The sequence below is a fragment of the Aplidium turbinatum genome, chromosome 3 (genome assembly GCF_918807975.1).
Source record: "Aplidium turbinatum chromosome 3, kaAplTurb1.1, whole genome shotgun sequence".
NCBI classification, from domain to species: domain Eukaryota; kingdom Metazoa; phylum Chordata; class Ascidiacea; order Aplousobranchia; family Polyclinidae; genus Aplidium; species Aplidium turbinatum.
In genome coordinates this window covers 20503397-20525100 of record NC_137474.1, presented here as the reverse complement: position 1 = coordinate 20525100, position 21704 = coordinate 20503397, and the positions used below count along the sequence as shown (strand labels likewise).

The 21704-nt window shown below is 37.3% G+C and overlaps 1 pseudogene; it reads left to right on the top strand.

Moving 5' to 3' along the window:
- The first annotated feature begins 7112 nt into the window (after window positions 1-7112).
- On the top strand, window positions 7113-7208 carry LOC145767750 (U6 spliceosomal RNA; annotated as a pseudogene).
- The last annotated feature ends 14496 nt before the right edge of the window (window positions 7209-21704 follow it).

Below are 21704 nucleotides of genomic sequence, written 5' to 3'. Positions count from 1 at the left end.
GCCACTGGGCCTGCATCAGTGATTCACCGTCTTTTTAAGTACCGGTATGCGAAACTACCAGAATTAAGCAAAGCGGCTTCTTCAGTCCGACAACAGTTTCCCATTCTAGAAACACGATGACTAAAACCCATATCATGACCCTACCATTGGGAAGCTTCTGGACCTGCGTGTTGGTCTTCGCTGGCTTGTGCTGACAATAATTATCATCAGTAGCTAACTAGCTATGTTTATTACTGGAAAATCAAGCGTTAAGGAAAAGATTTGACAGCAAGAAAAATAAATTTTGAGAGGGCGCCATTTTCGGTTTCGGTTAAAAATCTAAAAGAACTTGAACCATGCATAAAAGAACCATACCGTACAAGACTGTAAAGTCTACCTTGCTTATTACAATGTGAATGAAACCATCCCTAATTAATTAAAGTACTGCTTTTTGAAAGTCATTTTTTGTGTTTTGATTTAATCTTGAACCTAGATTCAGCAAATGAATGGTGAGAATACGGTTACTTAAACATATGTGCACCCCCACTGCTCTATTTAGTCAGTTAGATAAATTTAATGAGGTTAAGAGAGAAAAACTTGTTTTTCTGAAATACAGTATAAATCATAATTTCATCAATGTTTTCTCGTTTTAGATGGCACGTGACAGAGCGCCCGTGGATCCGCTCCTAGTATTGTCGTGTTCCAACAGATTTTCATTGAGGCTGGGTTGTAAAACGATTTACTGCTTTGTGCAACGTTCATTCCATTCTTGACGTACCTTTGCTTCCGAATCCAAGGTTTTCTTCCATTGTCATCGTGTGTAGCCTACAGTCGACTAATTCAAAGCCACAAGGAAAGTGTTTGGAAATTCCAATATTCAAGTCCTTTTCATGAGCTCCTGTGACAACGTCACTTTGACAAACAAGTCGATTGCTGGAATTTTACATCATCAACCACGTCTGCTTGTCGTTCATTCACGCATAAACGGGGTTTTTCATTTTCAGGTCAAAACAACTTCATTCCGCCTGAATGAAGTTGCGGAAGTGAATTCAGATGTGTCAACAACCTATAAACCTTCGTATAAATACATTAAGAAATTTCCAGAACTTTTCTCGTTTTTCAAACAAAGTCAACGACAAAATTATCTTTTTTTGATTTTTGCATCAGAATACAGTGTCATCTAACTTCTAAGTGTCTTCTAACTTCTAAAGTTGGTAATTCCGTTTAGAAAAACGTTTTCAACGCAACTGACATTGAGATAAATCCATCATTTTATGTAGACTTAATGTCACCTCTTCTGATGTCAATGATTCTGAACCACTTGTCTTTTTTGTTGCCAATGAGACAATGCATATAAACGCTAACGCGTGTTCATACAGCTTCAAAAGCATGCGTTGCCATGTGAGCACTATTTTGAGCCCCCGAAATGCTCTAGTGATAACGCTTAAAGATGAGACAAGAAAGCATTAGGTTAGGACCGCAAACTCTTTCAATGTAGGAAATAATTCACAATTTTCAAATTAGCAAAGAGTAAACTACTCTCGGATTTTCAACAAAAAATATACTTAATAAGCTAATCCAAAAATTTCAGCCGCTGACTTACGTAGAAAAAGATTAGGGAAAGATCTGATTTTTAAAGTTTATAAAATAAATGTAAACTTATTGTCTGAAAAACTAAAGTCCTAAAGGGGGTGTGGGGGCTTGTTCCCCGTGATGTTTTACAAATGTAATCTTATTTTAGTCACTTTTGGGCATCTTTAGAAGCACTAATGTTTTTTTTTTTATTGGGATGCACATTTCGTATGACCATAGCTGCAGCCATAGGTTACTATGTACGGTATAGCCTATGTAACCAAATTCATCAAATTACAATACGATTTGGGTAGACGGTTGGGTTTAAAATTTAAGTAAGCCTATCATTTCAAACAAAAAAATTCAGTTACAATCACAGAAAGATTTCAATAATTTTTTCTTGAGAATTTGTATAGCCTAGTGTGGTGTAGCCGCAGGCTAGTGTTTCAGCAGGCTAGAACTTCAAAAAATTTATCTGAGATATCCCCACTTTCCATAGCATCTTTTCACAAATTGAGACTAGGTGGGCAAATTTTTAAAAAAGGGCACTTTTAGTGCAAGAGTTATGTTAAAAAGGGCACTTTTCGCCCGTAAATGATGGGAAAAAGGCATTTTTTTCACGAGTGTAAAATATGTAGCCTAAGCTTAAAGATGTAGATTTCTCAGACAAATTGTGGGTAAAAAGGCATATTATACGGTATACCTAGACTAAACTTTTGAGACCCATAATTGTTTCCTATATTCATCCCCACCCACAATATTTTATAAATAATAATGTAATAAAATTTAATCTAGCAACATTTAGTTGCAGAGGTCTCTTGTACTAAAGTAGAAAGAAACAACTGCGACAATCCAGTGGCGTAGCCAGGAATTTTGTAAGGGGGAATTTTGACGGCGTCTTCGCCAAAGACGACACCCAGCGGCGGGGGGTCTGGGGGGCCTCCTCCAGAAAATTTTGAAAAATTACTTTGAATTTGGTGCATTCTGAGAGCATTTTCAACAAAAATGTGGGTATAAATATTCCTGTAAAATGGTGCTGTCCGGTGGCATAGCAAAAGGATAAGATGGTGTTTTCTTGGGCATTTTTCGATAATAAAGCTAAGTCTCTATGTTTTCTTGTTGCTAATTCCTGGCTGAGATATTTGAAGGTTTGGTATTGGCAAAACTCGCTCTTTTAATGCAGTTTCGTTTAAAATTAGGCAAACTTTGTTTTAGAGACATAGAGACTGATAGCATCATTCTCAATGTCGTGACGTCACAAGCGTGCCAAGGGGGGGGGGGGTTGTAACCCCTAACCCCCCCCCCCCCCCCTTGGCTACGCCACTGCGATAATCTATGAAACACAACTGCTAAGATATTATAATGAGTTGAATCTTTGCAGAATTAGATGATTCTAAAGAGCTGGTATTTTATTTTGATGAAAATCAGGAAACAAACTTAATTTAGAATCTCACACAAAATTTGAGGTAAGCTACTCACAACACAAATTGCTAATTAATCTGCTTGAGTGGAACATTAAGGATATTATAAGTACCGTAAGGTCAAAGGTAGGCTCATAAGTTCTAAATGTATGCTAAAGCTTTCCGTTTAGCTGTTCATTCTTTAACTTGGATCTAACTTAAACAAAAATTAAGTATTAAAAATTGCCCACCTAGTTTCAAACTAGGGGGGCAAAGAAAGGGCTAGGGGGGCAAGCAAAGGGACTAGGTGGGCAATTGCCCACCTAGTTTATATGTGAAAAGATGCTATGCCACTTTCACTTTTAGCCTAGTTGGCCTATATTCACAGCACATTTCACTTTACAGCCCATCTCCATTAACATTGAAATTTATTAATATAATTGTAATTATAAGCTATTTGAGTAAGCAGTGTTTATTTCAGAATATTAGCCTACATTGTTTTGTTAGGTTTTTGTGGTATGCAACACAAAAAAAAATTCTAGCTTATTCCACTTCTGAAGCTATGCATACTCATTATTCAATAGTGCTGGTTTGGTGAATAAAATGTGGTTGAGCGAAAAAAGCGAGTGAAAAAATTTTGCAAAAAAAAAAGAAGATATAAAATGTAAAATTACAAGCTAAAAAACGCACGAACTAAATATGCGTGAATCCTTAGACTTAGGTGGCCCCCAGCCGGGATTTGAAAAGCAGTAAATACGCGTGGTATGATTTACAGTTTTACCCTATTGATTATCAAGCTTCTGTGGCAGAGTTTTTCTTTTTCAAACAGCCAAAACACATTAAACAGACTAAAATGGGTAGGCCCATAATCAACCGTGCCCCCGGCTGGAGGGTACGGTTCTGGTTATGGTACTTCTCACAAACCCAAACTCCATCACCACCAGTCTTCCCAAATCAATTGCGATTATGGTGGTTTCTGGTAACTCAGTCTTCGGTTTTCGGTAACTCAGTTTCTGGTAAATAACAAGATATTAAAAGCCACAACTAAAATCCGCTCAAGCATAAAAGCTTTGTTGGGTCGGGCAACAAATTTAATTCTAATCTGTGTCAATAGCATGATGCATGTGATGTAATTATTTCGAACCTAGTTTGTTGGGAGGTATAGCCTACCTGCTCTGGAGAACGCTTTCTTACTTGAACTGGTGTAAGTGGAATGAGCCAAATACCTTACTGAAAATTTTAATATGTTAGTATGCGACAATAGACTGCAAAACGAAAAGTAAAGTGTCACTACGTCAATGACCTCCTATCCCGAATTAAGGCCCTCCAACCCATTGTTTGGTTATCATGAACAAAGATGAGTTCTGAGTTGAGCGTGTGATGTCAGAGCGATCACAGAAAGCAAGAAAAATTATAATTAAAACTTTTTACGGCAAAAAAGTGGTTTAAAAGTTAGTTAGTCTGTTGTTTTGCTAAAACTTTGTGCCTATGTTTCAAATACTTGAAAGCAGTGGCGTACGCAGTGGGAGGGCCATTGGGCTATGGCTTCCCTCGTTTAAAATGTTGATATTTTAGAGTTGTTGTGATTGCGTAGCGGAAGCATGTTATTGTTCAAGAGTGGTCTGGGGTAGCAGGGCGGTATAGACCGGCCCTCGTATCCACCGGGGACCAACTCATTTCATTCTGTTTTATGTTTTTGTGGCTATTTCAAATGGAAAAATGTTGTAAAAATTGGTACAACATCTCTATATTCAATAGCTTAAATCACGTAAGACCCTACTTACCGCTTCCAAAACTCCGGTTAGTGCGCCCACATCTCTGTTTATGGGCCCAGGACTCGCCCATATTCATATTTATTAGTGCAGCGTTTTTCGTCAATTTTAAATAACAAATGTGACAATAATGCTACAAAACTCCTGTTTTCTAGCTTATGCTGTACCCATCGGTTTTGTATTGCTGAATATCATTTAGAATGACTATTTTAAATCAACAAAACCAGTAAAATCTATGTTGTTTTGTTGAAGTTTACTGAAGAAACAACACTACGCTCTCGTTTTCTTGGAAAATGTCTTTTTAACGGTTAATAGCATAAGACTTGTTCAAAATGAAATGCTCATGAAACGACGAAGATGTTCAATAATGGCATCCAGAAGTGTTGACAGCTTACAGAGATTATCTAGCGCAGGGGTCACCAACTGGCGGCCCGACACCCTGTTATGTGCGGCTCGCGGAAGGTATCAGCGTACAAGTACAACCAAAAATAATTTTTTTGAGGAGTTAAAAAGCATGAAGGCAAAAATACTTTCGGGGAAGCATATTTTTGCTTTGCATACGATTACACCGACCGACCAATCAGATTATAGTTCTAGGTGGGGGTCGCTTAAAGTTATTCCAATACGATGTCCAGCCACACTGTCCCACTGGTTGTAACGTCCATTTTTGAATTTCGAAATTGTCTGTGAGCATAGGGTTGCTTATTTTAAGTTTGTAAATGTCATGTAAACACTAGTGTGCGTTTCATCGTTATTGTGTTTCACGAGCAGTGTTCCCTTTATGCAAGTTTTTGTTGGCAAAATAGGTCAGTGTTCCAATTCAATTTATAATAAATTGGCAAAATACTATATATAAATTTAAAGACTTTTTATAGTTTTAGGGCTATTATGAAAATATTTAGCTTAGTACTGCAAAATGTTGTTAATCAACAATTCTTGCCATGCTGATCAGCACCGCAAGTGACAGTTGTCTAGTAATCAAAAAAAGACGGTTTTATAAATTCTCACAAAAAAAAAAAGAAAAACCAACTCATTGCTTTTTTAGAGGGAAGGCTGTTCATGAATTACGACAGAAACGTTTTTTCGTTGATTTCCACAAGCGTTTGTTTCATGATGCCTGGTGGCCTCGTTTATTAGGCATTGTTAAAAAAGTCAAAAGTGTTGTAAAAGTAGAGTTATTCGATTAATTTTGTTCCTGCGGTATTCTAACATAAACATGAACAACATGCAACGCTGAATACTGGGTACGAAATGCGTTCTTTTCTAGCATAAGAGTCAACCTACTTAACATTTTATTAGCGCGGCCCGCCACAGCTCTCTTTAGTGCCAAATTGGCCCGTATGCAAAAAAGGTTGGTGACTCCTGATCTAGCGTATACTTTTGCATTCGAGATGATTTTCTAATTCAAAAACTTTTTAAAGAAGGTGGGGGGATTGCATACGGAAGGAAATTCTACGTCGCCAAATTTTATTAGTTTCGATTTGAAAAAAATCTTGCGTACGCCACTGCTTGAAGGCGTTTGTTTTATGGGTCTATTGTAGATTTAAATGAGATAATTTGGCTTCCCCAAACAAAGTCAGTTTATTGACAGTTTGGGATCGTTTCATCAATTTTGTTTCTTGTCGAAATACAGAGTTCCGAGAATCGAAATGTGCAACTCGCAAATATTTAACGTTTTATTGAAGTATGACAGGGGTCACCAACCTTTTTTGCATGCGGGCCACTTTGGCACTAAGGAGAGCTGTGGCGGGCCGCACTAATAAAATTTTAGGTAGGTTGACTCTTATGCTAGAAAAGAACGCATTTCGTACCCAGTATCCAGCGTTACATGTTGTTCATATTTATGTTAGAATACCGCAGCAAAAAAATTAATCGAATAACGCTACCGCCAGGCCAAGCTCCTTTTACAACACGTTTGACTTTTTTAACAATGCCTAATAAACGAGGCCACTTGTTTTGCGCACTTATAGCGAGACGAGCGGTTTCATCAGAATATTCATCGCCAAGCAAGAGTGGTGTTGTCACTTCACTTCACAAAAGATATCTTGCAATTAACAATTTCAGTAAACAAGGAAATGTTTGACACATCGCAATACAGGCAACAATAGTGATCTGCAAACATATCAGCGAAAAATAGGCTCCAATAACAAGGAGAAAGAAACCAGGCACCATGAAACAAACGCTTGTGGAAATCACAGAAAAATCGTAATTCTATCGCAATTCATGAACAGTCTTCCCTCTAAAAAAGCAATGAGTTGGTTTTTCATCCTTTTTGTGAGAGTCTATAAAACCGTCTTTCTTTTATTGTAGACAACTGTCACTTGCGATGCTTATCAGCGTGGCAAGAATTTGTTGATCAACTGTTTGCAGTATTTGCTTTGGTAGTACATGCTTCGGCAATACTAAAATTGGAACGATACAGAGAAGATTAACATGGTCCCTGCGCAAGGATGACACGCAAAATCGTGAAACGTTCCATATTTCTTAAAAAAAAAACATTTTGCAGTACTAAGCTAAACATTTTCATAATACAATCAGAAAAAGTCTTTAAATTTATATATAATATTTTGCCAATTTATTATAAATTGAGTTGGCACACCGATCTATTTTGCCAACAAAAACTTGCATAAAGAGAACACTACTCGTGAAACACAATAACGATGAAACGCACACTAGTGTTTACATGACATTTGCAAACTTAAAATAAGCAACCCTATGCTCACAGACATTTTCGAAATTCGGAAACAGACATTTTAATCAACCACTGGGACAGTGTAGCTGGACATCGCATTGGAATAAGTTCAAGCGATCCCCACCTAGAACTATAATCTGATTGGTCGGTCGGTGGAATCGTATGCAAAGCGAAAATATGCTTCCCCGAAAGTATTTTTTGCCTACGTGCTCTTTAACTCCTCAAGAAAAGTATTTTTGGTTGTACTTGTACGCTGATACCTTCCGCGGGCCGCAGCGATACAGCGTGGCGGGCCGCATGCGGCCCGCTGGCCGCCAGTTGGTGACCCCTGAAGTATAACATTAGGAGTCATTTGTTCAAAACCTCTCGCGGATTTTGAACAAATTCAATTCAAATTCAAATTTAAATACAAAGCAAAGTTGAATGCTATGCATTGTATTAAAGATATGCCACAAAACGCTTCTCATAAACCTTGTTTTCTATTTATTGTAAAAGTTTTAATCCACACGGATATTCCTTTTTAGTTTCAGGTTACCACGTACAGACACAAGGTTTAGCCAAATCAAGACGTGTGTGCATTCAAGTATGCCATAACAGTTTCAAGTTAAAAATACGCCGGTTCATACAGTCTGGAAAGTACCATTTTTGACTTTGGGCTCAAACGGAATATGTTGATTTTGTTTGATTAATTATTACTGAAGTTATCCCTGAAAATCAAACAACACGTTTTAAAACATGATTCCCTATAAAGTCATCAAGCCAGAAGCCAACATCGCACTGCAGTTGCTTGTTAACTTCAAACGGATGTAGTCATCAGGACTAGAAAATTACCGACTTGTCAAATTTGAAGAGCATTGATTTTGAAAATGGTTTCTAATTGTTTGTCATCAACGAGTCTGTGAGGAAAACGAAGTACCATTGACAATTCGCATGAACGAGCAAGCCAACAAACATAGAAAGATGACAGAACATGGTTTGCCAACTTTATGTTGGAAGCGTGTCTGAACATTGTTTGAGCAGAGTAAGGTAGGCTACGTACAGTATCCACAGCCAGAAAATTAGCGTTTTTTTACATTGGTTTAACATCTACAGATGTTGAATCAATGTAAAAATAACTGATTTCCTGCATCGACAGACGGCTTGTGCGACAGCCTGGTGCCCAACAATCTAACTTTGTTTTCATTTTGAAATGTGATGTAACACTACTAATCAACGTGTTATCTGTGATTTCTTGCTTTGAAGTCTTTCCAGTTTCCATCTTGCCACGTTGATGCCCGGTTGATTTATTATGATATGCCTCAATCTTTCCTCTTGGAACAGATCTTCCAGGTCCATGCACTATATGGGCTAAATAACTATCTACAACATAAAACAAGCTTCTCGGCACTGGGTTTGAATCAATCATAGTCCTATTGAATAGACACCGAGTCGATTCTGTTCCTACATTAAATCCAATAACATTTGCATGAACCCAACGTTATTACAAAATCAAGATCTCAACATACTTCTTGTCAGTAATTTGCATAAATTGAAAATCTCTAAACTTGTCTTGATTTGAAAATACAATATGCTTTTACCTGGATATTTTGAACCTTACTTTCATGAAAGTGCTGAAGCACCTTGTCATCGCACTAGACGAAAGCTTTTCAAAAAAAAAATTTTTCATTTACTTTATTACTTGGTATCAGTGCAAGGAAAGGTCAAAGCAACTTGAAAGTCTTGGGCCCAAAAATATGCAATGAGTTACCTTCAGAAATGATCCAGGCTACAAATTTATAGTAAATCTTCACCATAAAACTTAAAATTCATTACATACATGAACTTTTCTGTGACTGTTCAGTGTTCCTATTGGCTTTATATTGACGGCTGTTTTGCAAATTGCTTTGGATTTTAAACAGTGTTGCTAGTTGCTAGTACCTGTAGCCTATTGTACTATATAACGCCATAATTGCATTAGAGTAAGTTATAGGCTATGTTTATTTTTCATTTGTTTAGTTTTGTCCTTAATGTTAGCAGTTGCTGTTTTTGTATAATTTATGTGTTTTTGGTCTCGTTTTTTCATACTGCTTTGTAGGGCATAATAATTAATAACATTTGCATCAAGCTACAGGATTTTACTTAGGTCAAGTATCGCTGCAGCACATAACATCTTTTCATTTTTATAGAACATCAGGTTGTCTTTTGTTAAACGCAATTTGTCAATGCTTGACATTTGTCTCATTGAAAATTCAGGAGGCAGCTGTCTTGATGACTGATATGTACAGTGGTCTTTCGCTGCCTCCTGTCTGTTGTGGAATTTATTTTTTCTCGTGGTAGTAATTTTCGTGTTGTTTATACTTGTAGGTTGTAGCTACTGTACTATTCTCATAACAAGCGACACAAAATTATTCTCTCGCTTTCTACTACTATTAAAGTGCCCCTGACAGGTTGGATCCAAGTATAGTAGCCTAACTTAAGCATTTCCTAGCGCAGAATTATGCTTAGCGAACTTTTTAATCTTAATCTCGTAGCTCGACTGGTTAGGGCGTAATTTATATCAAACGACTGCTCCGCAGCGCCACCACAGGCGAAACTACATGGTTCACTGCTCTGGGACGACTTTGGTGGTGTAACGTCATCCTAAGTGGGCGTCGTTAACGACAGATGAAACAAACGTTTCCTAGATGTAATTGGTGGATCACAGTTTGGTCGGAGCTGGTACAAGCAGTTGCTTTTTTCAAAGATTTATTGTTTTTTGCAGTTTAATAAAATTGTACTGGATATGTTCCTACAAAACATAAAATATACTTGAAGTGAAAAATGAATCATCATTCATCATCACTATTCATAAACAAATAAAAGTTCTCTCTGTCTCATAATGTGCCTTCAGTTGGCCATTGAAATCCGGCGTAACGGCCATCTGGACTTGAAAATTGTTTCGGATTCGCCAAACAATGCATGACGGCAGCACAATCCGATTGTTGCTTCCGAGAGCATCACCTTGTAGTAGCCTAACCACTCCAATACATGCTTGTAGGCAACTAACCGATAATGCTTGCAAGGAAATAAAATCACTTCTTTTAGTGTGCATTCTTTAGTGTTTAGGGTATTTTTAGCCTACTGTAGCATCCTTACTCGTTTGATAGGTCTCCGTTTTCTCCTTTCGGTTTATTGGTTTTTCTCCAGTTCTTTCTGCTCCTCATAAAAAAGTTCTCAGAACTGCAGGATGTAAGTATGCCTCAAAATCGGTCAAATTTGTAACACAACTAGATGCGTCTTTCTTCATGAGTTCTTTCGTCTGTGGCACTTCATGACAACATACACATTCATTGGGCTGGACCATAGACTCGCACTTGTGGCAAACGCACCACCTAGAGTGCTAGTTGTGGCAAGCGCACCACCATAACAAAATCATATTCAGTGAAGTGAAGAAAACATATACGACTAGTTTTGCATGGCCCATCCCACTTTCGAAAACTTGAAGAAAACTTTGACCATTTTTTTCTCACCACCTGGTTTTATGGAAAAGCGTGAAAAGATAGCACACGGTCTTTGTCACTGACACTCTGACAGTGACACTGTCACATAAACAGCAATTTGTAGGCATTGCCCTAACCGTAAATTAAGGGTAACTTACTGTTTGTGAGATACTGTTGTAACACTGCAAATGGCTATAGCCAGGCTAGGACAAATAAAAAAGTATCAAAACTGTAGCCCTACGAAACTGCAATTTCAATTGATTTGAGATGCTGTTTGATAAAAATAAACTCAACCTGATAGTAATAATAAGTTTACTTTTTCATTTCGGTAATTGTTCTTTTGCACATGCTTTAGACCAACAGAGCCCCACACATTCACGTTTTTCAGTAGTCGTACTATACCTCACCAAGTCACCACAGACAAAGAATGTATCTTTCCAACTTATGGTGACGGCACAGCGGTGTTGCCGTTTTTATTTTCGCAAGTGCATGAGTGCCAGATTCGCCGAAAGTCAACGAAACTTTGCAAGCGTATAACTTAGTAGCCTGTTGGTATTTTTTACGATTTTCTGGTCAGGGAAGTTTGTTAGTGTCATCTTTTTGGTATCTTAGGTAAATTTAGCGAATTTATTTACCTGTCAGAGACACTTTAAAGCTTTCCAACCATACAATGTTTTATAACGTCGGACTGTTTTAGTTATATGGAGGTAAAAAGAACAGTTTCTGAATACAGTATTTAGCCAGTATGTTGAACGACGTATGGCAGAAGCTTTGCAGTATTCACTGGGATAGAACATCGCAATTAAGACAAAACCAATGCTCGGAGATGAGCTGGAGCCGTCGACGAGAACAAAGCAAAGATTTCAATGCTTAAACGACTCTGACGTCATAAACATATCAAGTTAAACGCTACTTAGAATCGACCTAGTATTGTTTCTCATACACACTTTTGTTGTTGCGCTCCAAAAGACCATGCATCACAACTGTGCTACATCATCAACGATCATGCAATTTATAAATTAACTCAAGCAGTTTATCAGCCGCAAAGCAAGACTGCCTGAAATACTGATACTACATTATGACAAAGCGATTGATATTTTATGCTTTTATATCTACACATTTTATATCATCATTTTGATGTCAGACCAAATCAGTCTATTCTGCTTTCGGTTTTGCGCAAGACGAGCTTTTAAATTCCCACAAAGTTATGTTGAAGCTAGCAGGAAGATCATGAATGTTCTTCAGAAACTTTGAAAATTTCCGGTAAACGTTGTTTCGAAGTAAATGAACGTTGTTAAAGCATAACAAACTCACAACAGCTAAAATTGAATAAGGCTGTTCATCAGGCATTCAACAACATGAAACGCGTTTATGATGTAGCCTAAAGTAAGTAGCAGAGGGCCTCGTAATATTGAATAGCAGAATATGTGCACCTTGGATCAAAAGTTATCGTTTTATAAGCATTGTTTAATGTTTATCAACAAATAATTAGAAAATGTAAATCTTCAAGTTGGCAGTTTGATAATTATGAAATCTTAGCGTAAGGTGCAAGTAGCGGTACCGGTAACGCTTGCTGGTGACAACCCATACCAGCTACCAAACTCCCTCAAAATGAATCAACGTAATCTGGACGTTGGAATAATGTGGTAGAATGTATTCCAGTGAATGAGATCAGCCATCTTGTACTTTATATTTTGTTATGTCATGTTTTATGTTTCTGGTGACTCGCCAGAGGAATTGACCAAAAAGAAAACAGATTGTTTTCCGATGGAAACATAAGATATCCTACTTCCTTCCTTCAAGGTCAGCAGCTTAAAATAGCTCACATCAGCTTATGTAGATTTGTTACTTAATCCACCAATTAACTTAAAGTCATTTCATCACTGATATTTACAAAGTAAAAGCCCCTGAGGCATGTTTGAAGTTCATCGACAGTTTTGTCAAGTTTATAGAATTGATGAAGATGCAAGTAGTATTTTTATTTGTAGTCGTCAAGACGTAACTTCTCTCAAATTAAATTGTTTCCTTTTCTAGAAAAGAGCAACATACAGCGTCTGCAAACGTTGTAGTGATGCAACAATGACCCCTTTCCAGCTAGGATGTCTCTGTGATCGTGGCCGTGTGCAAGCAAAGCACAAGACATTGACCACATTTTTCGCAGCAAAGCGATTAAATTCGTGAAGTTAAAAGAAGGGACTAGGAAACCTTTGAAAACATGTCACTGATTCTTTATTTAGTTTCGGCTTTTCCGGTTCTATTTTACTACCAACTCCAAGATATTTTTAGTGTTATTCATTTGTGCACACAGCGCGCACGGCTCGTGCAATTGCCAACCACAAAGGCGAATATATTAGAAATGCAAGGTTGTGTTCCACGCATAAAGAATCCGCAGACGTCGCTAACCAAAATGTTGTGTCACAAAGCTCTTTGAGGCCCAACCACCTACCAATGGGGCACACCATCCCCAACCTTTGTGTTTTCAACGTCACCAACCCGTGACGATGTCACAGAGGACACAACCTGATGTTTGTATTTTCGAATTTTTGTTCCAACCTAGAATGGTTTCTATTTAACGATTCTTTCGCGATTGCATAAATTTCCTTTAGGTTTGACAACACGAAAGTCGGTTCTCATTCGTTGCTATAAACGTGTTTGGTGAAACGGCGTTACTTGTTTCTTCGTTGATTTCATCTACAGAGTGCCACACGAGATAAAGATTGTTGAGATCGTTGTGTGTGACGTAACACGAGGCTTAAGGTTGGCAGTCCTTCACTCGTACAAACCACAATATTTGGCTTGATACTGGGGAGAACAGCATAAGTCTGTGGCTAGTAATAGTTTTATTATTTGCACATAACTCAATGACAACATAGGTAATTTTCCAGACATTTTTTAACATGTAGGCCTACTCGGATTATGTAAATAACTGTTCACCATAAGTCGTGTCTTTGCCAACCCAACTCCATACTTCACACTAATAAATTATTGACAATGTGTTTAAACAAATGACCTGTAGATGGGCCCTGGACAAATTTAAAACGATAATTGTTTGCTCACAAGTTCGTTTGTCAACTTGCGCTGATCTACAAGGGAGCGCCATAGGCTTTATTGGACAAATCTCCTTTAGGATTACTTACGCTTCACCCAAGCTTGCAGTTTCACTTTAAAAGTTCAAAAACTTCTCTTAGTTGTCAGTGTCTGGCGATTTGCGTGCACAGTGCACAGTAGTCACTGCAACGTTTGTAACATCTCTGCGAGAAAAGCCCTCATTATTATCGCTACAGCGTCTGGCGACCTCACATTTATCTTCTATTGTCACTTGTCAGCTAATTCAAAAATTTGTTACGACGCGTACGCGCAGATGCGTCTTTTTATCACAAACATCTCTTTTTTTCACATTAACCATATTTTAACATAATAATCATTCGCTATCTCTGCTTGCAGCAGATTGCGCATCAACATGGGTTACTTGACAGGGTTCCATGTGATTTTATGAGCCGTACTGCTTCCATGCTGGCTCAAGGCAGATTGGAAGAGTCTGGCGGTTTTTTAACTGGCGGTATTTTAACATAATGTTGCCCTAATATGGCAATCGCTGATGTTTTGTTACTTTGGTGAGGATGGACGCAAAGTTTAAAAGCCAGAAAAGGTGAGGCATTTCTCGTAAAAAGAAAGATAACATTTGAAAATAGGCAAACAGTAGTTATGCATCTACTTTGCATAACGTTTTTGATTTTAGTGTTCATATTGCAATTCAAATTAAAATAAAACTGGTCAACATGAACCCATAGCCATTGCTGAGAATAAAGCCTTCTTACAAAAGCAGTGAGGTGAACTTCTCTCAAGGGATATTTGTACCAGGCCTGCCAGCGGCTCGACCCAAGGCGGTTGGACAATGAGATTACGTGCATCTCGTCTTGAGCCACATTGTCATAACAACACGGCCAATATGCCACTAATGCTAAGACATCGCTTTTACGTTGATTTAACGTCCGAATAAGTACAAAAATATAACTTTCGTCATATCACAACGAGCGGCAACCGCATATACCAGATCTGGCTCTATCGTATATCTGCTTTCTCTTATGTTTGTTTGTTGCTATCGTGTGATAATCTTAATAATAAAAAGCGATACCATCTGGAAAGTTTAGAATACAAAGAAATGATTTTTCAAGTGCATTAAGAATAATCAAGAAAAGCTCTGTGGTTCATTTTTCGAATACTGGCATACTGTAATTAGGTTTACATAAGCAGAAATGATGTCTGTCAAGATTCCCTTCCTGACTAAAACTAAAAGAAAACTGGTCAACATGAACCAGTAGCCATTGCTGAGAATAATGCCTTCTTACAAAAGCTTCCTGGATGCGTGATGAGTGGAACAATACAATAAATATATATTTTCTCTGTGTGATGAGTAACAATAGATTTTTCTTTCTTTTATTTCGCGTGCCATACATCCTGTAATAAAAACTGCACACCAAAACCTTCATTAACAGCAGACAGTGGCACACGGTTTCGACCTTTCGGCTTCTACAGTGCAGTGGGTACACTAGGCATGGCCACAAGAGATATATATTTCCGTGTGACGTTTTCCCATTTGTGGAACCCAAATTAAATGCCTGCCTGGGCCAAATTAGATCGTTATTATTTGGTTAACTTGAAGACTTTTTTTCGCATGTTAAAGAACCTGTTTTATGCAAAGGTCGTTCAAAAAGGTTTTTGTTTATTATATATTATTATACAGTATGTCTATTTGAATAAGTTTAAATGAACATGATCTCAGCTGCCACTAGACCGAAATCGATTTTCAGTTGTTTATGATTGAACTGACTCGAGTGGAACTAAATTCTTTGCACTTCAAGGTTTTGTCATCTTTTCTGTACATTGTCATCCTGAAAGCCCTATGGGCTATGGCCTATATAGTCAATTGTCGTTTCAAGAGGTTTGTAGCATCAAAAATTGTTTCCTTCTATCTCCAATAAGAAACTACTGCAATATTGTGTTCCTCGTTGTTGCATCTTCGGTACAAGTAGATTTACCAAACGATCAATATAATTAATTCTGGTGGAGATATGCTGTGTATTTCTCGTTTCTTCGTTGATATTTTAGGCATGAATGCAAGTAGGCTTGCGGCAGAGCAGAGTTTTCCAGGATCCAGTGTGGGCACTGACCGGGTTCAGACCATACTATTAAAATCTTAGAAACATTCTTTAAATTTTAGAAACGTGCTTTGTTTAAATATTGAAAACTTAAAAATTGTTATTATTCTAGTCTAGAAAAGATTTTACTTTTGTACAGTTTTCCTGATCAACAAGTCAGTTCTTTTATATATTGATTCAACGCAGTAGCCTAGCCAGGAATTTTGAAGGGGGAGGGGGGGCGTTGACGACCCAGCGGCGGGGGGCTTGGGGGATCTCCCCCAGAAAATTTTGAAAATTTACTTTGAGTTTGGTGCATTCTGATAGCATTTTCAACAAAAATGTGGGTATAAATATTCCTGTAAAATGGTGCTGTCCGGTGGCATAGAAAAAGGATAAGATCATGTTTTCTTCGGCATTTTTCGGAACCAAAGCCAAGTCTCTATGTTTTCTTGTTGCTAATTCCTGGCTGAGATGTTTAAATGTTTGGTATTGGCAAAGCTCGCTCTTTTTATGCAGTTAAATTTTTTCTTAGACTGAAAGCATCATTCTCAAGCATAAAGAGACTGAAAGCATCATTCTCAATATCGTGACGTCACACGCGTGCCAAAGGGGGTTGCAACCCCCAATCCCCCCCCTTGGCTACGCCACTGATTCAACATCTGCGAAATAACAAAGAGCTGATTTGGCATACATGGATAATGTTCAAAATTCCTGGCTTTCATAAGTGGAATATTTGCCTTGTCAAAAGAAGAGACTCGCCTTTCTTTTAGCCTTACCTTTGCGTTTTTAATATCAACTCAACAAAGCTTTTTCAAAAAAAATAAAATCACGCAGCGGCCTGAAAACAAATGTACGCACCGAAGTTCAGTCGCCGCAAACATTCCAAAGGAGATTAAATCCCTCATGGGGACTGGGCAAAGCAAACATTTAATAGGCTAATAATTTCATTTAATCTTACCCAAACATTTTTACTTCTATTACCATCAGGATATGTTCAATGCAATTTGTAGATTAATGCTTTTGAGTGAGAGTATTTTACTGGTTAGAATTTTTTAGCAACAAGTTTTAGTTCCTGCAATACGGCCGTATGAATGTATCTGACTGATAATAAGCTTTGTAATTCAAATATACACAACGTCGGTCTGCCTATAATGGGATTTCTAGCTAAATGTTTCTTGTTTATTCAAGTGGCAAAGTGACATGTGGCCTTGTTTTTACTGCAATGCTCACATACTTGTGCACCAATACGCCCATGTGAACTTCAACAACCTAATAAACTCAACGCGGCCGCACAAGCTGCTTTCGCTTTTGTGACATCACCTCTAGCGCTTTGGTGACGTCATCTTGTTTGATTGTGACCGGATAAGAGTAAAAATAGAAAAAGCAGAGAAGTTTCTGCGAATTCAGCAACAGCCAACAAAGACCGTAGAAGTTTGTATCTACCTGAATGTCGCTTGTGTAGTCGTTTGTGCCAGTGACCTTCATGCGCGCTGTTCATCTTCTATCTTTGCCGGTATTTAATCTTCTTATAATGTCACCAGTATGCGAATGCATAACAATAATTGTCAATATGTTTTTAAATAATTCTATTCCACATTTATTTTACACAACGTTTTGAAATAGTAGTACAAATGTATTTTATTTGATATTGTTTTATGTTTTATCGGCGTTGAAAGGACACGGCTGTATTATTTCGACTCAACTCAACTCAGTGTATGTGATCAACTCAACTCAGTCTATGTGATCATTCTAACGAAGGCTTAGCAAATAACGAGCAGGACACAAAGCTGCTGTTGTATTGTGGAGGTGTTGTTGCCGCTCAGGTTTATTTCCACTCTTCGCGTCATGTCGAAACTTGCCGTTCACGAACATCTCAACGAAACTGATTGTGTTGTCATGGTTCCAACGCAAGCCGACACATCGAAGCACTTCTTTGTGCTGTGGCCCTTTGCACAATGCACAGCAACAACACGACACATGTGGAGCAAGACAAAGCCTACATGACGTCATCAATTGCTTGATTGTGTTGCAACAAGGAATGGAGAAAGCGTCTTGTGATTTGTGAAAAGAATAGGCCAGCTTAGTCAACCCAATGAAAACTTGTTCATTGCTTTGTTGCGACATCAAACGTGTGTCAAAATTATTTTCAGTTGCCAACTCTTTTCATACGTTTCATAACTTACGTCAAAATAAAATGAGAATTTGTCAAAGCTTTTGTCTCCACAATGTCAGTTCAGTTCAGTTCAGTTGTTTTTATTTCTGACCATCATATCAAAACAATACACGTCAACATAGCAAAGGTCGAGAAAAAGGTAGAAGCGACAAAACGCGAACGTTAAAAACGTGCTTGTGACCGAAGTAAGTTATTGAGTTGAAAAAAAAAAATTTGGCACGGTCGCAACACCTTCAGAAAAATTTAAGATATAAGAAAATAAAAAAAAGAAAATGTTAATAAACAAAAAAACAAATAAATTTAGGCTATAGCTTTATTAGCCCACATAGCTTTAGCTGATATATTTAAGATTTGTATGGACAGTTGCTATGAAGATTGGCCATGGTGCGTTATCAAGAGTGCTGATGGTCTTAAGGGGAACACGTCTTGATGCGTTTAGCTCATAGCAAAAAGAGCAAGGCAGGCAAAGAAAACCCCACAAAGAAATCCTACCACGGGCAAAGCCATTTCAAGCGCAACGCACCATAGGCCTTGCACGACTCACAAAATACAGTAGATAGGCTATAACTTGACGACACTGAAAACAATGACGAAAACAAATAAAACAAACTAGCAAAAACAACATCATCATCTTTCGGAAATTCAATTATACCCAGGGAAGTTATGTCTTCAAGATATCAAGCGTGCTTTGATAAAAGTTGCATTGATAAAGCGATAATTTTAAAACCCAGTCAGCTAAACTCGTCACTTCCACACTGATCCAACGTTAGCAAACGTTGAATTAATGCAAAAACGACAGGCATCGCTAGCTGGGAAGTAGTAGTGGCATGTCACAGTAATATGATAAATTTGGGTTACCGTGTATATGTTTTACACGTTAAACCATAACAAAAGTGATAAAGAAATCCAATTTGGCATGTTAGAAAAATAGATAAATAATCAGACAATAGCATGACGATCCAGTCCAAGATATTGATATAAAAAACAACTGGTTGGAGCACATGGCCACCGCTTCACCGAAAGATGGCGATTGGTCGAAGAGGATGGAGAAACTTCTGAAGACTCTGTAGAACTTCTGTGGACAATGTGCTGCAATATCACCCCAATTAAAAATATATGATTAATTAAACTTGAGATATGTTACTTTGTGAGTGTGTTTTTGTAAAGTGAAGTCATTATTTAAAGTTTGATAAACAAATGAGTTGTTACGTGTTGTTACCCAATTAACTTGAGATCTTTGTCAAAATGCAGAAAGTGAAATGCGAATAAAAATTGCACGAAGCATTGTAAAACTGATCTTTTCGCGTATTTTAACTCATATTTCGATTAAAATATCATTCTTGAAGAAAAATTGTTAGATCAGAATAAAGCCAAACTTTTAAAAAAAGTAAAAAAGTTAATTTTTAGGTCAAAACATGGCTGCCTAAAGATACGGCCTGATTTGTCACATTTTGCAGAAATAGCCAGATTTTGCTCACTTAGAGCGAATGCTTAAATAAAGTTTTCTAAAAATTATATTTTTACGCTTTCTTTACTGATTTTTTCCAGATGACACAAAAGGTTCTAACATCTTCAGATGTTGAAAAATAAAGAAAATTTGATTTCGAAGATTTTAATCAGACTGTTAATTTTTCAATAACAGTCTGATTCAACTTACTTTTTATTATTTGCTATTGCTTCTTCAATGCAACAAAAAGCTTTTATAACATTAGGAGACAGCAAAAAGTAAAAAAATCTCTGAAAATGTTAGTCAAACACTAGCAGTAGCTGTAATCAAAATCTGCAAAATATGACAAATCAGGCTGAATCTCCTGGTGGCCGTGGTCAAAATAAGAATAATTTTGATAATACATCGATTTCTCGATTTCAAATCATGCTGAATCCATGAACGGAGAGTTTTGGTTTTTAAGTTTCTGCACAGATCCTTAAGAACAATAGAAGATTCGGACAACTGTCCTGACAACAACGTCATCAGTCATGGTACAACCCTTTATAAAAAGGGGAAAAAATACTTTTTGCATTTCAACAAAATGGTTTGATGATTACTTTTTTTTTCTTTCTCACCTCTTATTTTTACGCGACATGCCTTACTTTCCAAACTAATATTCTTACACGTTTTACATCGTTTAAGGTTTTCCAACCTGCAACTTTTTTAAGGTTTCGTAACGTAAGTATTCAACTCAGGGCCGCAACTACCGCCGGTGCTTCCGGTGCAGAGCAAGGAGACCTAGCATTGCTATATTTTATTATAAATATTTACGTCAAAATTAAAGTAGACTTATTGTTATTTTTTTATGGATCTACACGTAGCTTGTGACTTGTTTTGTGCAAGATTTTCTTTTATTACTTCAGGTTTTTGGGCCACCACTTTAGCCACCTAATATTTGTGTTTGGTTCGACTGATTTTGCTCTAATGGAACTGATATGTTGATGAAAAATCAAACATCATTTTCATTCTTTGTAATTAGTACTTTGTGACGCAATAGTTGCAATTCTTGCAACATCTTCGCTAGACGTACTCAGCGAAAGTGAATACAGCAGCGGATCCAGGGGAAAAACGCACATGATCACGTGCCTCCTTCCAACTGAGTAAAAACATGCAATTTTGCTCTGTTTTCACAAAATTTATTTGATCGCTTCGCTCGCTAATTGATTGGCGTTTATTTTGTTGAGAGTATAAATACACACATTCATTAAGCAAAGTCAAATGATACAAACGATCACATAGAATATGTGGATACTGCAACGGGTGGCTGTCAAGTGACCTTAAAGGTCTTCTAGTCAAGCAGCCACCCTCAACAAAAAAAGGTAATAAATTAAGCATAAAAGAAGCAATCAAAGAAGCGAAGCAAAAGAATTGAAACATATAGTTGGTTGAATGAACACAATATGCATCGGTTAATAAGAGATCTACAATCTGCATGGGCCTGAAGCGCTGGAGCCATCAACATTAGTAATACAATAGTAGAAATTTTTTACAATGATTTTTGAATGAGTTAGGTGAGCTTTTGCTCATTTCCAGCGGGATTGAGTTCCAAAATTTTACACCTTTATATTTGAAGCTACGTTGAAGTTTTGAAAATGCGTATTGAGAAACATAAAATTTATCCATGTCAATTGCATTTCTGGTATTGCAAAAATGAACATTTTTTGCCTTTTAAAATAGTTACAAAAAGTACATGGCAGAGAATTGTTTTCACATTTATGCATTAATTTTGCAGTTTCGAGTTTGAACAAATGTTTTACTTTAAGAACATTTAGTTGTTTGAAATATGGAGTCACGATTTTATTGCTTTGTTTTGGAATGCTTGGAGTTTGTCGACATATGTCTTAAAAGTGCAACCCCATATTGTTTTTGCTTATTGTATATGGGGATGCTCAATAGGCTGTGCCAAAAATGGCGAGGTTCATGGGTTTTTCCTTAACTTTCTGAAAATTTGTAGTGGACTTTTACAAACACAAACGTGAACAAAAAAAAAAATTGAAAATTATGACGTCACACGGTCGCGCTGGGCGT